The following is a 25257-nucleotide window of genomic DNA, read 5'->3' as shown; positions in this document are numbered from 1 at the left end:
TTTATTTGAAACTTCTTGCTTTATTTTAAAGTAAAGCTTTGCCTGCATCAGCCTCCAATTCCCCTTATACAAAACTGTCAGTAGTCAGATGACATAGCTTGTACACCCTGGCCATATAGGTCTGTGTTTCAGAGTATAAGTCAATTCAGAGTTTAGAAAAAAAAATTCTACCTACATTGTCCCCTAAAAAGGATATTCACTCATCAGACCAAGTTACCTGCTGAATGATACTGGACACTTTAACACATAACTATAAACGAAAATAGAATGACCAGGTTCTGTATGTATCGTCTACAATTATTAATAATACATCAGGAGGCCACAGGGACTTGTTGGCTGAAATATCTCAGTTGGGAGATGGTTAGACTGAAGAGCTTAAGGTACCTGATTCAATCCTGACTTTCAGCACAGTGCGAGGGGATCCTACATTCTTGCAAAATATTTCTTGAAATCAGCTCTAGTTTTTTTTTCTTTATTTCTCAAAATATTTTATCAACTGATCAACAACATGATAACTTCAACAAAAAGTTGTCTTTCTGTCCTCCTTCTAAACTTGCTTCCACCTCTCTTGCCATCAGCTTTGATGACGAATTTATCCCATTTTATACTTTTTTCAAAGTAAACTCTTGTCTGCATCAGCTTTCACTTCTCCTTGAACAAAGTTGTCAGTATTGAGATGACATAGCTTACCTACTCAGGCGACATACGTCTGTGTAATACAGTGCTGGTCCACTCAGAGTTTTAAAAGAAAAACAACCTAACATTTATCCCAAAAACGCTACTCACCCATTTCACCAGTTAGCTGCTGAACAATGCAGGACACATTAAAACACAGCTCTAACCTCAGATTGAAAATCCAGGTTCTGCATCTCTGTTCTGGGATTGTTCAAAAAATGAGGCTGAATACTATAGCTGCTGGCAGGCCGAAATAGCTCAGTTGGGAGAGTGTTAGACTGAAGATCTAAAGGTCCCTGGTTCGATCCCGGGTTTCGGCACATTTTGAACTTCTGCTTTGCATGCCACAAAGACTATTTTGAGTCAACTCATATTGACTTTGTTTATAATGATCAAAACCTTTTATCAAGATAATCGACAATACAATTAATTCAACATATTATTTACTTTCTGTCTTTCTTTCAAACTTGCTTCCACCTCTCTTGTATTCAACTTTGCCTCCTTTATTTCCCAATTCTTCCTTTAATTGAAAGTAAAGCTTTGCCTGCATCAGCCTCCAGTTCCCCTTATACAAAACTGTTAGTAGTCAGATGACCTAGCTTGCCGACCCTCGCCATATAGGTCTGTGTTTCTGAGTATAAGTCCATTCATAGTTTACAAACATCATCTAACTAACTTGGCTCCTAAAAAGGAAATTCACCCATCAGACCAATTTAGCTACTGAATAATACTGGACAATTTAACACATAACTGCACATGCAGATAGAGTGACCAGGTTCTGCATTTATCTTTAACAATTATAAAAAATACAACAGAAAGCCAAAATTGCCAGCTGGATGAAATAGCTCAGTTGGGAGAGCAGTAGACTGAAGATCTAAGGGTCCCTGGTTCAATCCCGGGTTTAGGCACATTTTGAACTTCTGCTTTGCATGCCACAAATGCTATTTGGAGTCAACTCATATTGACGTTGTTTATAATGATCAAAACCTTTTATCAAGCTGATCGAAAAGACAACCATTTCAACATATTTTTTACATTCTGTCTTTCTGTCAAACTTGCTTCCACCTCTCTTGTATTCAACTTTACCTGCTTTATTTGCCAATTCTTCCTTTAATTGAAAGTAAAGCTTTGCCTGCATCAGCCTCGAGTTCCCCTTATACAAAACTGTTAGTAGTCAGATGACCTAGTTTGCCTACCCTCGCCATATAGGTCTGTGTGTCTGAGTATAAGTCCATTCATAGTTTACAAACATCTTCTAACTAACTTGGCTCCTAAAAAGGAAATTCACCCATCAGACCAATTTAGCTGCTGAATAATATTGGACAATTTAACACATAACTGCACATGCAGATAGAATGACCAGGGTCTGCATTTATCTTTAACAATTATCAAAAATACAACAGAAAGCCAAAATGGCCAGCTGGATGAAATAGCTCAGTTGGGAGAGTGTTAGATTGAAAATCTAAAAGTCCCTTGTTCAATGCTGGGTTTCGGAAAAGTCTGAGAGGTTTCTTGCTTCTCACAAAATATTTCTTGGTATCAGCTCAAGTTTTTCTTTCTTTATTTATCAAAATATTTGATCAACTGATCGACAACATGATCAATTCAACATAGAATTGTCTTTCTGTCCTCCTTCTAAATTTGCTTCCACCTCTCTTGCATTCAGCTTCGACTACAAATGTTTCCTATTTCATGCTTTTTTGTAAAGTAAACTCTTGTCTGCATCAGCTTCCACTTCTCCTTGAACACAGATTTCAGTATTCAGATGACATAGCTTACCTACTCAGGCTAAATACCTCTGTGTAATATGGTGCTAGTCCATTCAGAGTAAAAAAAAAAGCTACCTAACCTGGATCCGAAAAATGCTATTTACCTATTGCACCCGTTAACTGATGAATGATACAGGACATCTTAAAACATAGCTCTAGCATGAGGTTGAGCATCTATTTTCTTGGGAAGTTTAAAAGAAAGGATGAAGACCCAAACTACCAGCAGGCCGAAATAGCTCAGTTGGGAGAGCGTTAGACTGAAGATCTAAAGGTCCCTGGTTCAATCCCGGGTTTCGGCACTATTTCAACTTATGCTTTTCATGTCACAAAAGCTGTTTGGAGTTAAATCAACGCTCTTCTTTATCAAAACCTTTTATCAATCTGATCAACAACACAATCAATTCAACATATTATTTACTTTCTGTCTTCTTTTCAAACTTGCTTCCACCTCTCTTGTATTCAACTATGCCTCATTTATTTGAAACTTCTTGCTTTATTTTAAAGTAAAGCTTTGCCTGCATCAGCCTCCAATTCCCCTTATACAAAACTGTCAGTAGTCAGATGACATAGCTTGTACACCCTGGCCATATAGGTCTGTGTTTCAGAGTATAAGTCAATTCAGAGTTTAGAAAAAAAAATTCTACCTACATTGTCCCCTAAAAAGGATATTCACTCATCAGACCAAGTTACCTGCTGAATGATACTGGACACTTTAACACATAACTATAAACGAAAATAGAATGACCAGGTTCTGTATGTATCGTCTACAATTATTAATAATACATCAGGAGGCCACAGGGACTTGTTGGCTGAAATATCTCAGTTGGGAGATCGTTAGACTGAAGAGCTTAAGGTACCTGATTCAATCCTGACTTTCAGCACAGTGCGAGGGGATCCTACATTCTTGCAAAATATTTCTTGAAATCAGCTCTAGTTTTTTTTTCTTTATTTCTCAAAATATTTTATCAACTGATCAACAACATGATAACTTCAACAAAAAGTTGTCTTTCTGTCCTCCTTCTAAACTTGCTTCCACCTCTCTTGCCATCAACTTTGATGACGAATTTATCCCATTTTATACTTTTTTCAAAGTAAACTCTTGTCTGCATCAGCTTTCACTTCTCCTTGAACAAAGTTGTCAGTATTGAGATGACATAGCTTACCTACTCAGGCGACATACGTCTGTGTAATACAGTGCTGGTCCACTCAGAGTTTTAAAAGAAAAACGACCTAACATTTATCCCAAAAACGCTACTCACCCATTTCACCAGTTAGCTGCTGAACAATGCAGGACACATTAAAACACAGCTCTAACCTCAGATTGAAAATCCAGGTTCTGCATCTCTGTTCTGGGATTGTTCAAAAAAAGAGGCTGAATACTATAGCTGCTGGCAGGCCGAAATAGCTCAGTTGGGAGAGTGTTAGACTGAAGATCTAAAGGTCCCTGGTTCGATCCCGGGTTTCGGCACATTTTGAACTTCTGCTTTGCATGCCACAAAGACTATTTTGAGTCAACTCATATTGACTTTGTTTATAATGATCAAAACCTTTTATCAAGATAATCGACAATACAATTAATTCAACATATTATTTACTTTCTGTCTTTCTTTCAAACTTGCTTCCACCTCTCTTGTATTCAACTTTGCCTCCTTTATTTCCCAATTCTTCCTTTAATTGAAAGTAAAGCTTTGCCTGCATTAGCCTCCAGTTCCCCTTATACAAAACTGTTAGTAGTCAGATGACCTAGCTTGCCGACCCTCGCCATATAGGTCTGTGTTTCTGAGTATAAGTCCATTCATAGTTTACAAACATCATCTAACTAACTTGGCTCCTAAAAAGGAAATTCACCCATCAGACCAATTTAGCTACTGAATAATACTGGACAATTTAACACATAACTGCACATGCACATAGAGTGACCAGGTTCTGCATTTATCTTTAACAATTATAAAAAATACAACAGAAAGCCAAAATTGCCAGCTGGATGAAATAGCTCAGTTGGGAGAGCAGTATACTGAAGATCTAAAGGTCCCTGGTTCAATCCCGGGTTTAGGCACATTTTGAACTTATGCTTTGCATGCCACAAATGCTATTTGGAGTCAACTCATATTGACGTTGTTTATAATGATCAAAACCTTTTATCAAGCTGATCGAAAAGACAACCATTTCAACATATTTTTTACATTCTGTCTTTCTGTCAAACTTGCTTCCACCTCTCTTGTATTCAAATTTACCTGCTTTATTTGCCAATTCTTCCTTTAATTGAAAGTAAAGCTTTGCCTGCATCAGCCTCGAGTTCCCCTTATACAAAACTGTTAGTAGTCAGATGACCTAGTTTGCCTACCCTCGCCACATAGGTCTGTGTGTCTGAGTATAAGTCCATTCATAGTTTACAAACATCTTCTAACTAACTTGGCTCCTAAAAAGGAAATTCACCCATCAGACCAATTTAGCTGCTGAATAACATTGGACAATTTAACACATAACTGCACATGCAGATAGAATGACCAGGGTCTGCATTTATCTTTAACAATTATCAAAAATACAACAGAAAGCCAAAATGGCCAGCTGGATGAAATAGCTCAGTTGGGAGAGTGTTAGATTGAAAATCTAAAAGTCCCTTGTTCAATGCTGGGTTTCGGAAAAGTCTGAGAGGTTTCTTGCTTCTCACAAAATATTTCTTGGTATCAGCTCAAGTTTTTCTTTCTTTATTTATCAAAATATTTGATCAACTGATCGACAACATGATCAATTCAACATAGAATTGTCTTTCTGTCCTCCTTCTAAATTTGCTTCCACCTCTCTTGCATTCAGCTTCGACTACAAATGTTTCCTATTTCATGCTTTTTTGTAAAGTAAACTCTTGTCTGCATCAGCTTCCACTTCTCCTTGAACACAGATTTCAGTATTCAGATGACATAGCTTACCTACTCAGGCCAAATACCTCTGTGTAATATGGTGCTAGTCCATTCAGAGTAAAAAAAAAAGCTACCTAACCTGGATCCGAAAAATGCTATTTACCTATTGCACCCGTTAACTGATGAATGATACAGGACATCTTAAAACATAGCTCTAGCATGAGGTTGAGCATCTATTTTCTTGGGAAGTTTAAAAGAAAGGATGAAGACCCAAACTACCAGCAGGCCGAAATAGCTCAGTTGGGAGAGCGTTAGACTGAAGATCTAAAGGTCCCTGGTTCAATCCCGGGTTTCGGCACAATTTCAACTTCTGCTTTTCATGTCACAAAAGCTGTTTGTGTTGTTGATCAGATTGATAAAAGGTTTTGATAAAGAAGAGCGTTGATTTAACTCCAATCAATTCAACATATTATTTACTTTCTGTCTTCCTTTCAAACTTGCTTCCACCTCTCTTGTATTCAACTATGCCTCATTTATTTGCAACTTCTTGCTTTATTTTAAAGTAAAGCTTTGCCTGCATCAGCCTCCAATTCCCCTTATACAAAACTGGTAGTAGTCAGATGACATAGCTTGTACACCCTGGCCATATAGGTCTGTGTTTCAGAGTATAAGTCAATTCAGAGTTTAGAAAAAAAAATTCTACCTACATTGTCCCCTAAAAAGGATATTCACTCATCAGACCAAGTTACCTGCTGAATGATACTGGACACTTTAACACATAACTATAAACGAAAATAGAATGACCAGGTTCTGTATGTATCGTCTACAATTATTAATAATACATCAGGAGGCCACAGGGACTTGTTGGCTGAAATATCTCAGTTGGGAGATCGTTAGACTGAAGAGCTTAAGGTACCTGATTCAATCCTGACTTTCAGCACAGTGCGAGGGGATCCTACATTGTTGCAAAATATTTCTTGAAATCAGCTCTAGTTTTTTTTTCTTTATTTCTCAAAATATTTTATCAACTGATCAACAACATGATAACTTCAACAAAAAGTTGTCTTTCTGTCCTCCTTCTAAACTTGCTTCCACCTCTCTTGCCATCAGCTTTGATGACGAATTTATCCCATTTTATACTTTTTTCAAAGTAAACTCTTGTCTGCATCAGCTTTCACTTCTCCTTGAACAAAGTTGTCAGTATTGAGATGACATAGCTTACCTACTCAGGCGACATACGTCTGTGTAATACAGTGCTGGTCCACTTAGAGTTTTAAAAGAAAAACGACCTAACATTTATCCCAAAAACGCTACTCGCCCATTTCACCAGTTAGCTGCTGAACAATGCAGGACACATTAAAACACAGCTCTAACCTCAGATTGAAAATCCAGGTTCTGCATCTCTGTTCTGGGATTGTTCAAAAAAAGAGGCTGAATACTATAGCTGCTGGCAGGCCGAAATAGCTCAGTTGGGAGAGCGTTAGACTAAAGATCTAAAGGTCCCTGGTTCGATCCCGGGTTTCGGCACGTTTTGAACTTCTGCTTTGCATGCCACAAAGACTATTTTGAGTCAACTCATATTGACTTTGTTTATAATGATCAAAACATTTTATCAAGATAATCGACAATACAATTAATTCAACATATTATTTACTTTCTGTCTTTCTTTCAAACTTGCTTCCACCTCTCTTGTATTCAACTTTGCCTCCTTTATTTCCCAATTCTTCCTTTAATTGAAAGTAAAGCTTTGCCTGCATCAGCCTCCAGTTCCCCTTATACAAAACTGTTAGTAGTCAGATGACCTAGCTTGCCGACCCTCGCCATATAGGTCTGTGTTTCTGAGTATAAGTCCATTCATAGTTTACAAACATCATCTAACTAACTTGGCTCCTAAAAAGGAAATTCACCCATCAGACCAATTTAGCTACTGAATAATACTGGACAATTTAACACATAACTGCACATGCAGATAGAGTGACCAGGTTCTGCATTTTTCTTTAACAATTATAAAAAATACAACAGAAAGCCAAAATTGCCAGCTGGATGAAATAGCTCAGTTGGGAGAGCAGTAGACTGAAGATCTAAAGGTCCCTGGTTCAATCCCGGGTTTAGGCACATTTTGAACTTCTGCTTTGCATGCCACAAATGCTATTTGGAGTCAACTCATATTGACGTTGTTTATAATGATCAAAACCTTTTATCAAGCTGATCGAAAAGACAACCATTTCAACATATTTTTTACATTCTGTCTTTCTGTCAAACTTGCTTCCACCTCTCTTGTATTCAACTTTACCTGCTTTATTTGCCAATTCTTCCTTTAATTGAAAGTAAAGCTTTGCCTGCATCAGCCTCGAGTTCCCCTTATACAAAACTGTTAGTAGTCAGATGACCTAGTTTGCCTACCCTCGCCATATAGGTCTGTGTGTCTGAGTATAAGTCCATTCATAGTTTACAAACATCTTCTAACTAACTTGGCTCCTAAAAAGGAAATTCACCCATCAGACCAATTTAGCTGCTGAATAACATTGGACAATTTAACACATAACTGCACATGCAGATAGAATGACCAGGGTCTGCATTTATCTTTAACAATTATCAAAAATACAACAGAAAGCCAAAATGGCCAGCTGGATGAAATAGCTCAGTTGGGAGAGTGTTAGATTGAAAATCTAAAAGTCCCTTGTTCAATGCTGGGTTTCGGAAAAGTCTGAGAGGTTTCTTGCTTCTCACAAAATATTTCTTGGTATCAGCTCAAGTTTTTCTTTCTTTATTTATCAAAATATTTGATCAACTGATCGACAACATGATCAATTCAACATAGAATTGTCTTTCTGTCCTCCTTCTAAATTTGCTTCCACCTCTCTTGCATTCAGCTTCGACTACAAATGTTTCCTATTTCATGCTTTTTTGTAAAGTAAACTCTTGTCTGCATCAGCTTCCACTTCTCCTTGAACACAGATTTCAGTATTCAGATGACATAGCTTACCTACTCAGGCCAAATACCTCTGTGTAATATGGTGCTAGTCCATTCAGAGTAAAAAAAAAAGCTACCTAACCTGGATCCGAAAAATGCTATTTACCTATTGCACCCGTTAACTGATGAATGATACAGGACATCTTAAAACATAGCTCTAGCATGAGGTTGAGCATCTATTTTCTTGGGAAGTTTAAAAGAAAGGATGAAGACCCAAACTACCAGCAGGCCGAAATAGCTCAGTTGGGAGAGCGTTAGACTGAAGATCTAAAGGTCCCTGGTTCAATCCCGGGTTTCGGCACAATTTCAACTTCTGCTTTTCATGTCACAAAAGCTGTTTGGAGTTAAATCAACGCTCTTCTTTATCAAAACCTTTTATCAATCTGATCAACAACACAATCAATTCAACATATTATTTACTTTCTGTCTTCCTTTCAAACTTGCTTCCACCTCTCTTGTATTCAACTATGCCTCATTTATTTGAAACTTCTTGCTTTATTTTAAAGTAAAGCTTTGCCTGCATCAGCCTCCAATTCCCCTTATACAAAACTGTCAGTAGTCAGATGACATAGCTTGTACACCCTGGCCATATAGGTCTGTGTTTCAGAGTATAAGTCAATTCAGAGTTTAGAAAAAAAAATTCTACCTACATTGTCCCCTAAAAAGGATATTCACTCATCAGACCAAGTTACCTGCTGAATGATACTGGACACTTTAACACATAACTATAAACGAAAATAGAATGACCAGGTTCTGTATGTATCGTCTACAATTATTAATAATACATCAGGAGGCCACAGGGACTTGTTGGCTGAAATATCTCAGTTGGGAGATCGTTAGACTGAAGAGCTTAAGGTACCTGATTCAATCCTGACTTTCAGCACAGTGCGAGGGGATCCTACATTCTTGCAAAATATTTCTTGAAATCAGCTCTAGGTTTTTTTTTCTTTATTTCTCAAAATATTTTATCAACTGATCAACAACATGATAACTTCAACAAAAAGTTGTCTTTCTGTCCTCCTTCTAAACTTGCTTCCACCTCTCTTGCCATCAGCTTTGATGACGAATTTATCCCATTTTATACTTTTTTCAAAGCAAACTCTTGTCTGCATCAGCTTTCACTTCTCCTTGAACAAAGTTGTCAGTATTGAGATGACATAGCTTACCTACTCAGGCGACATACGTCTGTGTAATACAGTGCTGGTCCACTTAGAGTTTTAAAAGAAAAACGACCTAACATTTATCCCAAAAACGCTACTCACTCATTTCACCAGTTAGCTGCTGAACAATGCAGGACACATTAAAACACAGCTCTAACCTCAGATTGAAAATCCAGGTTCTGCATCTCTGTTCTGGGATTGTTCAAAAAAAGAGGCTGAATACTATAGCTGCTGGCAGGCTGAAATAGCTCAGTTGGGAGAGCGTTAGACTGAAGATCTAAAGATCCCGGGTTTCGGCACATTTTGAACTTCTGCTTTGCATGCCACAAAGACTATTTTGAGTCAACTCATATTGACTTTGTTTATAATGATCAAAACCTTTTATCAAGATAATCGACAATACAATTAATTCAACATATTATTTACTTTCTGTCTTTCTTTCAAACTTGCTTCCACCTCTCTTGTATTCAACTTTGCCTCCTTTATTTCCCAATTCTTCCTTTAATTGAAAGTAAAGCTTTGCCTGCATCAGCCTCCAGTTCCCCTTATACAAAACTGTTAGTAGTCAGATGACCTAGCTTGCCGACCCTCGCCATATAGGTCTGTGTTTCTGAGTATAAGTCCATTCATAGTTTACAAACATCATCTAACTAACTTGGCTCCTAAAAAGGAAATTCACCCATCAGACCAATTTAGCTACTGAATAATACTGGACAATTTAACACATAACTGCACATGCAGATAGAGTGACCAGGTTCTGCATTTATCTTTAACAATTATAAAAAATACAACAGAAAGCCAAAATTGCCAGCTGGATGAAATAGCTCAGTTGGGAGAGCAGTAGACTGAAGATTTAAAGGTCCCTGGTTCAATCCCGGGTTTAGGCACATTTTGAACTTCTGCTTTGCATGCCACAAATGCTATTTGGAGTCAACTCATATTGACGTTGTTTATAATGATCAAAACCTTTTATCAAGCTGATCGATAAGACAACCATTTCAACATATTTTTTACATTCTGTCTTTCTGTCAAACTTGCTTCCACCTCTCTTGTATTCAACTTTACCTGCTTTATTTGCCAATTCTTCCTTTAATTGAAAGTAAAGCTTTGCCTGCATCAGCCTCGAGTTCCCCTTATACAAAACTGTTAGTAGTCAGATGACCTAGTTTGCCTACCCTCGCCATATAGGTCTGTGTGTCTGAGTATAAGTCCATTCATAGTTTACAAACATCTTCTAAGTAACTTGGCTCCTAAAAAGGAAATTCACCCATCAGACCAATTTAGCTGCTGAATAATATTGGACAATTTAACACATAACTGCACATGCAGATAGAATGACCAGGGTCTGCATTTATCTTTAACAATTATCAAAAATACAACAGAAAGCCAAAATGGCCAGCTGGATGAAATAGCTCAGTTGGGAGAGTGTTAGATTGAAAATCTAAAAGTCCCTTGTTCAATGCTGGGTTTCGGAAAAGTCTGAGAGGTTTCTTGCTTCTCACAAAATATTTCTTGGTATCAGCTCAAGTTTTTCTTTCTTTATTTATCAAAATATTTGATCAACTGATCGACAACATGATCAATTCAACATAGAATTGTCTTTCTGTCCTCCTTCTAAATTTGCTTCCACCTCTCTTGCATTCAGCTTCGACTACAAATGTTTCCTATTTCATGCTTTTTTGTAAAGTAAACTCTTGTCTGCATCAGCTTCCACTTCTCCTTGAACACAGATTTCAGTATTCAGATGACATAGCTTACCTACTCAGGCCAAATACCTCTGTGTAATATGGTGCTAGTCCATTCAGAGTAAAAAACAAAAGCTACCTAACCTGGATCCGAAAAATGCTATTTACCTATTGCACCCGTTAACTGATGAATGATACATGACATCTTAAAACATAGCTCTAGCATGAGGTTGAGCATCTATTTTCTTGGGAAGTTTAAAAGAAAGGATGAAGACCCAAACTACCAGCAGGCCGAAATAGCTCAGTTGGGAGAGCGTTAGACTGAAGATCTAAAGGTCCCTGGTTCAATCCCGGGTTTCGGCACAATTTCAACTTCTGCTTTTCATGTCACAAAAGCTGTTTGGAGTTAAATCAACGCTCTTCTTTATCAAAACCTTTTATCAATCTGATCAACAACACAATCAATTCAACATATTATTTACTTTCTGTCTTCCTTTCAAACTTGCTTCCACCTCTCTTGTATTCAACTATGCCTCATTTATTTGAAACTTCTTGCTTTATTTTAAAGTAAAGCTTTGCCTGCATCAGCCTCCAATTCCCCTTATACAAAACTGTCAGTAGTCAGATGACATAGCTTGTACACCCTGGCCATATAGGTCTGTGTTTCAGAGTATAAGTCAATTCAGAGTTTAGAAAAAAAAATTCTACCTACATTGTCCCCTAAAAAGGATATTCACTCATCAGACCAAGTTACCTGCTGAATGATACTGGACACTTTAACACATAACTATAAACGAAAATAGAATGACCAGGTTCTGTATGTATCGTCTACAATTATTAATAATACATCAGGAGGCCACAGGGACTTGTTGGCTGAAATATCTCAGTTGGGAGATCGTTAGACTGAAGAGCTTAAGGTACCTGATTCAATCCTGACTTTCAGCACAGTGCGAGGGGATCCTACATTCTTGCAAAATATTTCTTGAAATCAGCTCTAGGTTTTTTTTTCTTTATTTCTCAAAATATTTTATCAACTGATCAACAACATGATAACTTCAACAAAAAGTTGTCTTTCTGTCCTCCTTCTAAACTTGCTTCCACCTCTCTTGCCATCAGCTTTGATGACGAATTTATCCCATTTTATACTTTTTTCAAAGCAAACTCTTGTCTGCATCAGCTTTCACTTCTCCTTGAACAAAGTTGTCAGTATTGAGATGACATAGCTTACCTACTCAGGCGACATACGTCTGTGTAATACAGTGCTGGTCCACTTAGAGTTTTAAAAGAAAAACGACCTAACATTTATCCCAAAAACGCTACTCACCCATTTCACCAGTTAGCTGCTGAACAATGCAGGACACATTAAAACACAGCTCTAACCTCAGATTGAAAATCCAGGTTCTGCATCTCTGTTCTGGGATCGTTCAAAAAAAGAGGCTGAATACTATAGCTGCTGGCAGGCTGAAATAGCTCAGTTGGGAGAGCGTTAGACTGAAGATCTAAAGGTCCCTGGTTCGATCCCGGGTTTCGGCACATTTCGAACTTCTGCTTTGCATGCCACAAAGACTATTTTGAGTCAACTCATATTGACTTTGTTTATAATGATCAAAACCTTTTATCAAGATAATCGACAATACAATTAATTCAACATATTATTTACTTTCTGTCTTTCTTTCAAACTTGCTTCCACCTCTCTTGTATTCAACTTTGCCTCCTTTATTTCCCAATTCTTCCTTTAATTGAAAGTAAAGCTTTGCCTGCATCAGCCTCCAGTTCCCCTTATACAAAACTGTTAGTAGTCAGATGACCTAGCTTGCCGACCCTCGCCATATAGGTCTGTGTTTCTGAGTATAAGTCCATTCATAGTTTACAAACATCATCTAACTAACTTGGCTCCTAAAAAGGAAATTCACCCATCAGACCAATTTAGCTACTGAATAATACTGGACAATTTAACACATAACTGCACATGCAGATAGAGTGACCAGGTTCTGCATTTATCTTTAACAATTATAAAAAATACAACAGAAAGCCAAAATTGCCAGCTGGATGAAATAGCTCAGTTGGGAGAGCAGTAGACTGAAGATTTAAAGGTCCCTGGTTCAATCCCGGGTTTAGGCACATTTTGAACTTCTGCTTTGCATGCCACAAATGCTATTTGGAGTCAACTCATATTGACGTTGTTTATAATGATCAAAACCTTTTATCAAGCTGATCGATAAGACAACCATTTCAACATATTTTTTACATTCTGTCTTTCTGTCAAACTTGCTTCCACCTCTCTTGTATTCAACTTTACCTCCTTTATTTGCCAATTCTTCCTTTAATTGAAAGTAAAGCTTTGCCTGCATCAGCCTCGAGTTCCCCTTATACAAAACTGTTAGTAGTCAGATGACCTAGTTTGCCTACCCTCGCCATATAGGTCTGTGTGTCTGAGTATAAGTCCATTCATAGTTTACAAACATCTTCTAACTAACTTGGCTCCTAAAAAGGAAATTCACCCATCAGACCAATTTAGCTGCTGAATAATATTGGACAATTTAACACAAAACTGCACATGCAGATAGAATGACCAGGGTCTGCATTTATCTTTAACAATTATCAAAAATACAACAGAAAGCCAAAATGGCCAGCTGGATGAAATAGCTCAGTTGGGAGAGTGTTAGATTGAAAATCTAAAAGTCCCTTGTTCAATGCTGGGTTTCGGAAAAGTCTGAGAGGTTTCTTGCTTCTCACAAAATATTTCTTGGTATCAGCTCAAGTTTTTCTTTCTTTATTTATCAAAATATTTGATCAACTGATCGACAACATGATCAATTCAACATAGAATTGTCTTTCTGTCCTCCTTCTAAATTTGCTTCCACCTCTCTTGCATTCAGCTTCGACTACAAATGTTTCCTATTTCATGCTTTTTTGTAAAGTAAACTCTTGTCTGCATCAGCTTCCACTTCTCCTTGAACACAGATGTCAGTATTCAGATGACATAGCTTACCTACTCAGGCCAAATACCTCTGTGTAATATGGTGCTAGTCCATTCAGAGTAAAAAAAAAAGCTACCTAACCTGGATCCGAAAAATGCTATTTACCTATTGCACCCGTTAACTGATGAATGATACAGGACATCTTAAAACATAGCTCTAGCATGAGGTTGAGCATCTATTTTCTTGGGAAGTTTAAAAGAAAGGATGAAGACCCAAACTACCAGCAGGCCGAAATAGCTCAGTTGGGAGAGCGTTAGACTGAAGATCTAAAGGTCCCTGGTTCAATCCCGGGTTTCGGCACAATTTCAACTTCTGCTTTTCATGTCACAAAAGCTGTTTGTGTTGTTGATCAGATTGATAAAAGGTTTTGATAAAGAAGAGCGTTGATTTAACTCCAATCAATTCAACATATTATTTACTTTCTGTCTTCCTTTCAAACTTGCTTCCACCTCTCTTGTATTCAACTATGCCTCATTTATTTGCAACTTCTTGCTTTATTTTAAAGTAAAGCTTTGCCTGCATCAGCCTCCAATTCCCCTTATACAAAACTGTCAGTAGTCAGATGACATAGCTTGTACACCCTGGCCATATAGGTCTGTGTTTCAGAGTATAAGTCAATTCAGAGTTTAGAAAAAAAAATTCTACCTACATTGTCACCTAAAAAGGATATTCACTCATCAGACCAAGTTACCTGCTGAATGATACTGGACACTTTAACACATAACTATAAACGAAAATAGAATGACCAGGTTCTGTATGTATCGTCTACAATTATTAATAATACATCAGGAGGCCACAGGGACTTGTTGGCTGAAATATCTCAGTTGGGAGATCGTTAGACTGAAGAGCTTAAGGTACCTGATTCAATCCTGACTTTCAGCACAGTGCGAGGGGATCCTACATTGTTGCAAAATATTTCTTGAAATCAGCTCTAGTTTTTTTTTCTTTATTTCTCAAAATATTTTATCAACTGATCAACAACATGATAACTTCAACAAAAAGTTGTCTTTCTGTCCTCCTTCTAAACTTGCTTCCACCTCTCTTGCCATCAGCTTTGATGACGAATTTATCCCATTTTATACTTTTTTCAAAGTAAACTCTTGTCTGCATCAGCTTTCACTTCTCCTTGAACAAAGTTGTCAGTATTGAGATGACATAGCTTACCTACTCAGGCGACATACGTCTGTGTAATACAGTGCTGGTCCACTTAGAGTTTTAAAAGAAAAACGACCTAACATTTATCCCAAAAACGCTACTCACCCATTTCACCAGTTAGCTGCTGAACAATGCAGGACACATTAAAACACAGCTCTAACCTCAGATTGAAAATCCAGGTTCTGCATCTCTGTTCTGGGATTGTTCAAAAAAAGAGGCTGAATGTTATAGCTGCTGGCACGCCGAAATAGCTCAGTTGGGAGAGCGTTAGACTAAAGGTCCCTGGTTCGATCCTGGGTTTCGGCACGTTTTGAACTTCTGCTTTGCATGCCACAAAGACTATTTTGAGTCAACTCATATTGACTTTGTTTATAATGATCAAAACATTTTATCAAGATAATCGACAATACAATTAATTCAACATATTATTTACTTTCTGTCTTTCTTTCAAACTTGCTTCCACCTCTCTTGTATTCAACTTTGCCTCCTTTATTTCCCAATTCTTCCTTTAATTGAAAGTAAAGCTTTGCCTGCATTAGCCTCCAGTTCCCCTTATACAAAACTGTTAGTAGTCAGATGACCTAGCTTGCCGACCCTCGCCATATAGGTCTGTGTTTCTGAGTATAAGTCCATTCATAGTTTACAAACATCATCTAACTAACTTGGCTCCTAAAAAGGAAATTCACCCATCAGACCAATTTAGCTACTGAATAATACTGGACAATTTAACACATAACTGCACATGCAGATAGAGTGACCAGGTTCTGCATTTTTCTTTAACAATTATAAAAAATACAACAGAAAGCCAAAATTGCTAGCTGGATGAAATAGCTCAGTTGGGAGAGCAGTAGACTGAAGATCTAAAGGTCCCTGGTTCAATCCCGGGTTTAGGCACATTTTGAACTTCTGCTTTGCATGCCACAAATGCTATTTGGAGTCAACTCATATTGACGTTGTTTATAATGATCAAAACCTTTTATCAAGCTGATCGATAAGACAACCATTTCAACATATTTTTTACATTCTGTCTTTCTGTCAAACTTGCTTCCACCTCTCTTGTATTCAACTTTACCTGCTTTATTTGCCAATTCTTCCTTTAATTGAAAGTAAAGCTTTGCCTACATCAGCCTCGAGTTCCCCTTATACAAAACTGTTAGTAGTCAGATGACCTAGTTTGCCTACCCTCGCCATATAGGTCTGTGTGTCTGAGTATAAGTCCATTCATAGTTTACAAACATCTTCTAACTAACTTGGCTCCTAAAAAGGAAATTCACCCATCAGAGCAATTTAGCTGCTGAATAATATTGGACAATTTAACACATACCTGCACATGCAGATAGAATGACCAGGGTCTGCATTTATCTTTAACAATTATCAAAAATACAACAGAAAGCCAAAATGGCCAGCTGGATGAAATAGCTCAGTTGGGAGAGTGTTAGATTGAAAATCTAAAAGTCCCTTGTTCAATGCTGGGTTTTGGAAAAGTCTGAGAGGTTTCTTGCTTCTCACAAAATATTTCTTGGTATCAGCTCAAGTTTTTCTTTCTTTATTTATCAAAATATTTGATCAACTGATCGACAACATGATCAATTCAACATAGAATTGTCTTTCTGTCCTCCTTCTAAATTTGCTTCCACCTCTCTTGCATTCAGCTTCGACTACAAATGTTTCCTATTTCATGCTTTTTTGTAAAGTAAACTCTTGTCTGCATCAGCTTCCACTTCTCCTTGAACACAGATTTCAGTATTCAGATGACATAGCTTACCTACTCAGGCCAAATACCTCTGTGTAATATGGTGCTAGTCCATTCAGAGTAAAAAAAAAAGCTACCTAACCTGGATCCGAAAAATGCTATTTACCTATTGCACCTGTTAACTGATGAATGATACAGGACATCTTAAAACATAGCTCTAGCATGAGGATGAGCATCTATTTTCTTGGGAAGTTTAAAAGAAAGGATGAAGACCCAAACTACCAGCAGGCCGAAATAGCTCAGTTGGGAGAGCGTTAGACTGAAGATCTAAAGGTCCCTGGTTCAATCCCGGGTTTCGGCACAATTTCAACTTCTGCTTTTCATGTCACAAAAGCTGTTTGGAGTTAAATCAACGCTCTTCTTTATCAAAACCTTTTATCAATCTGATCAACAACACAATCAATTCAACATATTATTTACTTTCTGTCTTCCTTTCAAACTTGCTTCCACCTCTCTTGTATTCAACTATGCCTCATTTATTTGAAACTTCTTGCTTTATTTTAAAGTAAAGCTTTGCCTGCATCAGCCTCCAATTCCCCTTATACAAAACTGTCAGTAGTCAGATGACATAGCTTGTACACCCTGGCCATATAGGTCTGTGTTTCAGAGTATAAGTTAATTCAGAGTTTAGAAAAAAAAATTCTACCTACATTGTCCCCTAAAAAGGATATTCACTCATCAGACCAAGTTACCTGCTGAATGATACTGGACACTTTAACACATAACTATAAACGAAAATAGAATGACCAGGTTCTGTATGTATCGTCTACAATTATTAATAATACATCAGGAGGCCACAGGGACTTGTTGGCTGAAATATCTCAGTTGGGAGATCGTTAGACTGAAGAGCTTAAGGTACCTGATTCAATCCTGACTTTCAGCACAGTGCGAGGGGATCCTACATTCTTGCAAAATATTTCTTGAAATCAGCTCTAGGTTTTTTTTTCTTTATTTCTCAAAATATTTTATCAACTGATCAACAACATGATAACTTCAACAAAAAGTTGTCTTTCTGTCCTCCTTCTAAACTTGCTTCCACCTCTCTTGCCATCAGCTTTGATGACGAATTTATCCCATTTTATACTTTTTTCAAAGCAAACTCTTGTCTGCATCAGCTTTCACTTCTCCTTGAACAAAGTTGTCAGTATTGAGATGACATAGCTTACCTACTCAGGCGACATACGTCTGTGTAATACAGTGCTGGTCCACTTAGAGTTTTAAAAGAAAAACGACCTAACATTTATCCCAAAAACGCTACTCACCCATTTCACCAGTTAGCTGCTGAACAATGCAGGACACATTAAAACACAGCTCTAACCTCAGATTGAAAATCCAGGTTCTGCATCTCTGTTCTGGGATTGTTCAAAAAAAGAGGCTGAATACTATAGCTGCTGGCAGGCTGAAATAGCTCAGTTGGGAGAGCGTTAGACTGAAGATCTAAAGGTCCCTGGTTCGATCCCGGGTTTCGGCACATTTTGAACTTCTGCTTTGCATGCCACAAAGACTATTTTGAGTCAACTCATATTGACTTTGTTTATAATGATCAAAACCTTTTATCAAGATAATCGACAATACAATTAATTCAACATATTATTTACTTTCTGTCTTTCTTTCAAACTTGCTTCCACCTCTCTTGTATTCAACTTTGCCTCCTTTATTTCCCAATTCTTCCTTTAATTGAAAGTAAAGCTTTGCCTGCATCAGCCTCCAGTTCCCCTTATACAAAACTGTTAGTAGTCAGATGACCTAGCTTGCCGACCCTCGCCATATAGGTCTGTGTTTCTGAGTATAAGTCCATTCATAGTTTACAAACATCATCTAACTAACTTGGCTCCTAAAAAGGAAATTCACCCATCAGACCAATTTAGCTACTGAATAATACTGGACAATTTAACACATAACTGCACATGCAGATAGAGTGACCAGGTTCTGCATTTATCTTTAACAATTATAAAAAATACAACAGAAAGCCAAAATTGCCAGCTGGATGAAATAGCTCAGTTGGGAGAGCAGTAGACTGAAGATTTAAAGGTCCCTGGTTCAATTTCGGGGGTTAGGCACATTTTGAACTTCTGCTTTGCATGCCACAAATGCTATTTGGAGTCAACTCATATTGACGTTGTTTATAATGATCAAAACCTTTTATCAAGCTGATCGATAAGACAACCATTTCAACATATTTTTTACATTCTGTCTTTCTGTCAAACTTGCTTCCACCTCTCTTGTATTCAACTTTACCTGCTTTATTTGCCAATTCTTCCTTTAATTGAAAGTAAAGCTTTGCCTGCATCAGCCTCGAGTTCCCCTTATACAAAACTGTTAGTAGTCAGATGACCTAGTTTGCCTACCCTCGCCATATAGGTCTGTGTGTCTGAGTATAAGTCCATTCATAGTTTACAAACATCTTCTAACTAACTTGGCTCCTAAAAAGGAAATTCACCCATCAGACCAATTTAGCTGCTGAATAATATTGGACAATTTAACACATAACTGCACATGCAGATAGAATGACCAGGGTCTGCATTTATCTTTAACAATTATCAAAAATACAACAGAAAGCCAAAATGGCCAGCTGGATGAAATAGCTCAGTTGGGAGAGTGTTAGATTGAAAATCTAAAAGTCCCTTGTTCAATGCTGGGTTTCGGAAAAGTCTGAGAGGTTTCTTGCTTCTCACAAAATATTTCTTGGTATCAGCTCAAGTTTTTCTTTCTTTATTTATCAAAATATTTGATCAACTGATCGACAACATGATCAATTCAACATAGAATTGTCTTTCTGTCCTCCTTCTAAATTTGCTTCCACCTCTCTTGCATTCAGCTTCGACTACAAATGTTTCCTATTTCATGCTTTTTTGTAAAGTAAACTCTTGTCTGCATCAGCTTCCACTTCTCCTTGAACACAGATTTCAGTATTCAGATGACATAGCTTACCTACTCAGGCCAAATACCTCTGTGTAATATGGTGCTAGTCCATTCAGAGTAAAAAACAAAAGCTACCTAACCTGGATCCGAAAAATGCTATTTACCTATTGCACCCGTTAACTGATGAATGATACAGGACATCTTAAAACATAGCTCTAGCATGAGGTTGAGCATCTATTTTCTTGGGAAGTTTAAAAGAAAGGATGAAGACCCAAACTACCAGCAGGCCGAAATAGCTCAGTTGGGAGAGCGTTAGACTGAAGATCTAAAGGTCCCTGGTTCAATCCCGGGTTTCTGCACAATTTCAACTTCTGCTTTTCATGTCACAAAAGCTGTTTGGAGTTAAATCAACGCTCTTCTTTATCAAAACCTTTTATCAATCTGATCAACAACACAATCAATTCAACATATTATTTACTTTCTGTCTTCCTTTCAAACTTGCTTCCACCTCTCTTGTATTCAACTATGCCTCATTTATTTGAAACTTCTTGCTTTATTTTAAAGTAAAGCTTTGCCTGCATCAGCCTCCAATTCCCCTTATACAAAACTGTCAGTAGTCAGATGACATAGCTTGTACACCCTGGCCATATAGGTCTGTGTTTCAGAGTATAAGTCAATTCAGAGTTTAGAAAAAAAAATTCTACCTACATTGTCCCCTAAAAAGGATATTCACTCATCAGACCAAGTTACCTGCTGAATGATACTGGACACTTTAACACATAACTATAAACGAAAATAGAATGACCAGGTTCTGTATGTATCGTCTACAATTATTAATAATACATCAGGAGGCCACAGGGACTTGTTGGCTGAAATATCTCAGTTGGGAGATCGTTAGACTGAAGAGCTTAAGGTACCTGATTCAATCCTGACTTTCAGCACAGTGCGAGGGGATCCTACATTCTTGCAAAATATTTCTTGAAATCAGCTCTAGGTTTTTTTTTCTTTATTTCTCAAAATATTTTATCAACTGATCAACAACATGATAACTTCAACAAAAAGTTGTCTTTCTGTCCTCCTTCTAAACTTGCTTCCACCTCTCTTGCCATCAGCTTTGATGACGAATTTATCCCATTTTATACTTTTTTCAAAGCAAACTCTTGTCTGCATCAGCTTTCACTTCTCCTTGAACAAAGTTGTCAGTATTGAGATGACATAGCTTACCTACTCAGGCGACATACGTCTGTGTAATACAGTGCTGGTCCACTTAGAGTTTTAAAAGAAAAACGACCTAACATTTATCCCAAAAACGCTACTCACCCATTTCACCAGTTAGCTGCTGAACAATGCAGGACACATTAAAACACAGCTCTAACCTCAGATTGAAAATCCAGGTTCTGCATCTCTGTTCTGGGATTGTTCAAAAAAAGAGGCTGAATACTATAGCTGCTGGCAGGCTGAAATAGCTCAGTTGGGAGAGCGTTAGACTGAAGATCTAAAGGTCCCTGGTTCGATCCCGGGTTTCGGCACATTTTGAACTTCTGCTTTGCATGCCACAAAGACTATTTTGAGTCAACTCATATTGACTTTGTTTATAATGATCAAAACCTTTTATCAAGATAATCGACAATACAATTAATTCAACATATTATTTACTTTCTGTCTTTCTTTCAAACTTGCTTCCACCTCTCTTGTATTCAACTTTGCCTCCTTTATTTCCCAATTCTTCCTTTAATTGAAAGTAAAGCTTTGCCTGCATCAGCCTCCAGTTCCCCTTATACAAAACTGTTAGTAGTCAGATGACCTAGCTTGCCGACCCTCGCCATATAGGTCTGTGTTTCTGAGTATAAGTCCATTCATAGTTTACAAACATCATCTAACTAACTTGGCTCCTAAAAAGGAAATTCACCCATCAGACCAATTTAGCTACTGAATAATACTGGACAATTTAACACATAACTGCACATGCAGATAGAGTGACCAGGTTCTGCATTTATCTTTAACAATTATAAAAAATACAACAGAAAGCCAAAATTGCCAGCTGGATGAAATAGCTCAGTTGGGAGAGCAGTAGACTGAAGATTTAAAGGTCCCTGGTTCAATCCCGGGTTTAGGCACATTTTGAACTTCTGCTTTGCATGCCACAAATGCTATTTGGAGTCAACTCATATTGACGTTGTTTATAATGATCAAAACCTTTTATCAAGCTGATCGATAAGACAACCATTTCAACATATTTTTTACATTCTGTCTTTCTGTCAAACTTGCTTCCACCTCTCTTGTATTCAACTTTACCTGCTTTATTTGCCAATTCTTCCTTTAATTGAAAGTAAAGCTTTGCCTGCATCAGCCTCGAGTTCCCCTTATACAAAACTGTTAGTAGTCAGATGACCTAGTTTGCCTACCCTCGCCATATAGGTCTGTGTGTCTGAGTATAAGTCCATTCATAGTTTACAAACATCTTCTAACTAACTTGGCTCCTAAAAAGGAAATTCACCCATCAGACCAATTTAGCTGCTGAATAATATTGGACAATTTAACACATAACTGCACATGCAGATAGAATGACCAGGGTCTGCATTTATCTTTAACAATTATCAAAAATACAACAGAAAGCCAAAATGGCCAGCTGGATGAAATAGCTCAGTTGGGAGAGTGTTAGATTGAAAATCTAAAAGTCCCTTGTTCAATGCTGGGTTTCGGAAAAGTCTGAGAGGTTTCTTGCTTCTCACAAAATATTTCTTGGTATCAGCTCAAGTTTTTCTTTCTTTATTTATCAAAATATTTGATCAACTGATCGACAACATGATCAATTCAACATAGAATTGTCTTTCTGTCCTCCTTCTAAATTTGCTTCCACCTCTCTTGCATTCAGCTTCGACTACAAATGTTTCCTATTTCATGCTTTTTTGTAAAGTAAACTCTTGTCTGCATCAGCTTCCACTTCTCCTTGAACACAGATTTCAGTATTCAGATGACATAGCTTACCTACTCAGGCCAAATACCTCTGTGTAATATGGTGCTAGTCCATTCAGAGTAAAAAACAAAAGCTACCTAACCTGGATCCGAAAAATGCTATTTACCTATTGCACCCGTTAACTGATGAATGATACAGGACATCTTAAAACATAGCTCTAGCATGAGGTTGAGCATCTATTTTCTTGGGAAGTTTAAAAGAAAGGATGAAGACCCAAACTACCAGCAGGCCGAAATAGCTCAGTTGGGAGAGCGTTAGACTGAAGATCTAAAGGTCCCTGGCTCAATCCCGGGTTTCGGCACAATTTCAACTTCTGCTTTTCATGTCACAAAAGCTGTTTGGAGTTAAATCAACGCTCTTCTTTATCAAAACCTTTTATCAATCTGATCAACAACACAATCAATTCAACATATTATTTACTTTCTGTCTTCCTTTCAAACTTGCTTCCACCTCTCTTGTATTCAACTATGCCTCATTTATTTGAAACTTCTTGCTTTATTTTAAAGTAAAGCTTTGCCTGCATCAGCCTCCAATTCCCCTTATACAAAACTGTCAGTAGTCAGATGACATAGCTTGTACACCCTGGCCATATAGGTCTGTGTTTCAGAGTATAAGTCAATTCAGAGTTTAGAAAAAAAAATTCTACCTACATTGTCCCCTAAAAAGGATATTCACTCATCAGACCAAGTTACCTGCTGAATGATACTGGACACTTTAACACATAACTATAAACGAAAATAGAATGACCAGGTTCTGTATGTATCGTCTACAATTATTAATAACACATCAGGAGGCCACAGGGACTTGTTGGCTGAAATATCTCAGTTGGGAGATCGTTAGACTGAAGAGCTTAAGGTACCTGATTCAATCCTGACTTTCAGCACAGTGCGAGGGGATCCTACATTCTTGCAAAATATTTCTTGAAATCAGCTCTAGGTTTTTTTTCCTTTATTTCTCAAAATATTTTATCAACTGATCAACAACATGATAACTTCAACAAAAAGTTGTCTTTCTGTCCTCCTTCTTAACTTGCTTCCACCTCTCTTGCCATCAGCTTTGATGACGAATTTATCCCATTTTATACTTTTTTCAAAGCAAACTCTTGTCTGCATCAGCTTTCACTTCTCCTTGAACAAAGTTGTCAGTATTGAGATGACATAGCTTACCTACTCAGGCGACATACGTCTGTGTAATACAGTGCTGGTCCACTTAGAGTTTTAAAAGAAAAACGACCTAACATTTATCCCAAAAACGCTACTCACCCATTTCACCAGTTAGCTGCTGAACAATGCAGGACACATTAAAACACAGCTCTAACCTCAGATTGAAAATCCAGGTTCTGCATCTCTGTTCTGGGATTGTTCAAAAAAAGAGGCTGAATACTATAGCTGCTGGCAGGCCGAAATATCTCAGTTGGGAGAGCGTTAGACTGAAGATCTAAAGGTCCCTGGTTCGATCCCGGGTTTCGGCACATTTTGAACTTCTGCTTTGCATGCCACAAAGACTATTTTGAGTCAACTCATATTGACTTTGTTTATAATGATCAAAACCTTTTATCAAGATAATCGACAATACAATTAATTCAACATATTATTTACTTTCTGTCTTTCTTTCAAACTTGCTTCCACCTCTCTTGTATTCAACTTTGCCTCCTTTATTTCCCAATTCTTCCTTTAATTGAAAGTAAAGCTTTGCCTGCATCAGCCTCCAGTTCCCCTTATACAAAACTGTTAGTAGTCAGATGACCTAGCTTGCCGACCCTCGCCATATAGGTCTGTGTTTCTGAGTATAAGTCCATTCATAGTTTACAAACATCATCTAACTAACTTGGCTCCTAAAAAGGAAATTCACCCATCAGACCAATTTAGCTACTGAATAATACTGGACAATTTAACACATAACTGCACATGCAGATAGAGTGACCAGGTTCTGCATTTATCTTTAACAATTATAAAAAATACAACAGAAAGCCAAAATTGCCAGCTGGATGAAATAGCTCAGTTGGGAGAGCAGTAGACTGAAGATTTAAAGGTCCCTGGTTCAATCCCGGGTTTAGGCACATTTTGAACTTCTGCTTTGCATGCCACAAATGCTATTTGGAGTCAACTCATATTGACGTTGTTTATAATGATCAAAACCTTTTATCAAGCTGATCGATAAGACAACCATTTCAACATATTTTTTACATTCTGTCTTTCTGTTAAACTTGCTTCCACCTCTCTTGTATTCAACTTTACCTGCTTTATTTGCCAATTCTTCCTTTAATTGGAAGTAAAGCTTTGCCTGCATCAGCCTCGAGTTCCCCTTATACAAAACTGTTAGTAGTCAGATGACCTAGTTTGCCTACCCTCGCCATATAGGTCTGTGTGTCTGAGTATAAGTCCATTCATAGTTTACAAACATCTTCT

General features: G+C 37.5%; 12 non-coding genes across 12 annotated transcripts; all 12 read left to right on the top strand.

Annotated features, from left to right (window-relative positions):
• The first annotated feature begins 922 nt into the window (after nt 1-922).
• TRNAF-GAA (transfer RNA phenylalanine (anticodon GAA)) lies at nt 923-995 on the top strand. Its single transcript has one exon. It is a non-coding gene; the product is annotated as a tRNA-Phe (tRNA).
• Nucleotides 996-2670: 1675 nt separating this feature from the next.
• On the top strand, nt 2671-2743 carry TRNAF-GAA (transfer RNA phenylalanine (anticodon GAA)). Its single transcript has one exon. It is a non-coding gene; the product is annotated as a tRNA-Phe (tRNA).
• Nucleotides 2744-3839: 1096 nt separating this feature from the next.
• TRNAF-GAA (transfer RNA phenylalanine (anticodon GAA)) lies at nt 3840-3912 on the top strand. The gene has a single exon. It is a non-coding gene; the product is annotated as a tRNA-Phe (tRNA).
• A 1675-nt stretch (nt 3913-5587) lies between these two features.
• Nucleotides 5588-5660, top strand: TRNAF-GAA (transfer RNA phenylalanine (anticodon GAA)). Its single transcript has one exon. It is a non-coding gene; the product is annotated as a tRNA-Phe (tRNA).
• Nucleotides 5661-6756: 1096 nt separating this feature from the next.
• On the top strand, nt 6757-6829 carry TRNAF-AAA (transfer RNA phenylalanine (anticodon AAA)). Its single transcript has one exon. It is a non-coding gene; the product is annotated as a tRNA-Phe (tRNA).
• Nucleotides 6830-8504: 1675 nt separating this feature from the next.
• TRNAF-GAA (transfer RNA phenylalanine (anticodon GAA)) lies at nt 8505-8577 on the top strand. The gene has a single exon. It is a non-coding gene; the product is annotated as a tRNA-Phe (tRNA).
• A 2834-nt stretch (nt 8578-11411) lies between these two features.
• TRNAF-GAA (transfer RNA phenylalanine (anticodon GAA)) lies at nt 11412-11484 on the top strand. The gene has a single exon. It is a non-coding gene; the product is annotated as a tRNA-Phe (tRNA).
• Nucleotides 11485-12581: 1097 nt separating this feature from the next.
• On the top strand, nt 12582-12654 carry TRNAF-GAA (transfer RNA phenylalanine (anticodon GAA)). Its single transcript has one exon. It is a non-coding gene; the product is annotated as a tRNA-Phe (tRNA).
• A 1675-nt stretch (nt 12655-14329) lies between these two features.
• On the top strand, nt 14330-14402 carry TRNAF-GAA (transfer RNA phenylalanine (anticodon GAA)). Its single transcript has one exon. It is a non-coding gene; the product is annotated as a tRNA-Phe (tRNA).
• Nucleotides 14403-17238: 2836 nt separating this feature from the next.
• TRNAF-GAA (transfer RNA phenylalanine (anticodon GAA)) lies at nt 17239-17311 on the top strand. Its single transcript has one exon. It is a non-coding gene; the product is annotated as a tRNA-Phe (tRNA).
• A 1097-nt stretch (nt 17312-18408) lies between these two features.
• Nucleotides 18409-18481, top strand: TRNAF-GAA (transfer RNA phenylalanine (anticodon GAA)). The gene has a single exon. It is a non-coding gene; the product is annotated as a tRNA-Phe (tRNA).
• A 2847-nt stretch (nt 18482-21328) lies between these two features.
• Nucleotides 21329-21401, top strand: TRNAF-GAA (transfer RNA phenylalanine (anticodon GAA)). The gene has a single exon. It is a non-coding gene; the product is annotated as a tRNA-Phe (tRNA).
• The last annotated feature ends 3856 nt before the right edge of the window (nt 21402-25257 follow it).

Source organism: Triturus cristatus, chromosome 8 (genome assembly GCF_964204655.1).
Source record: "Triturus cristatus chromosome 8, aTriCri1.1, whole genome shotgun sequence".
Classification (NCBI taxonomy): domain Eukaryota; kingdom Metazoa; phylum Chordata; class Amphibia; order Caudata; family Salamandridae; genus Triturus; species Triturus cristatus.
The sequence above is the reverse complement of the archived record's forward strand: the minus strand, read 5'-3'. Positions and strand labels throughout refer to the sequence as shown.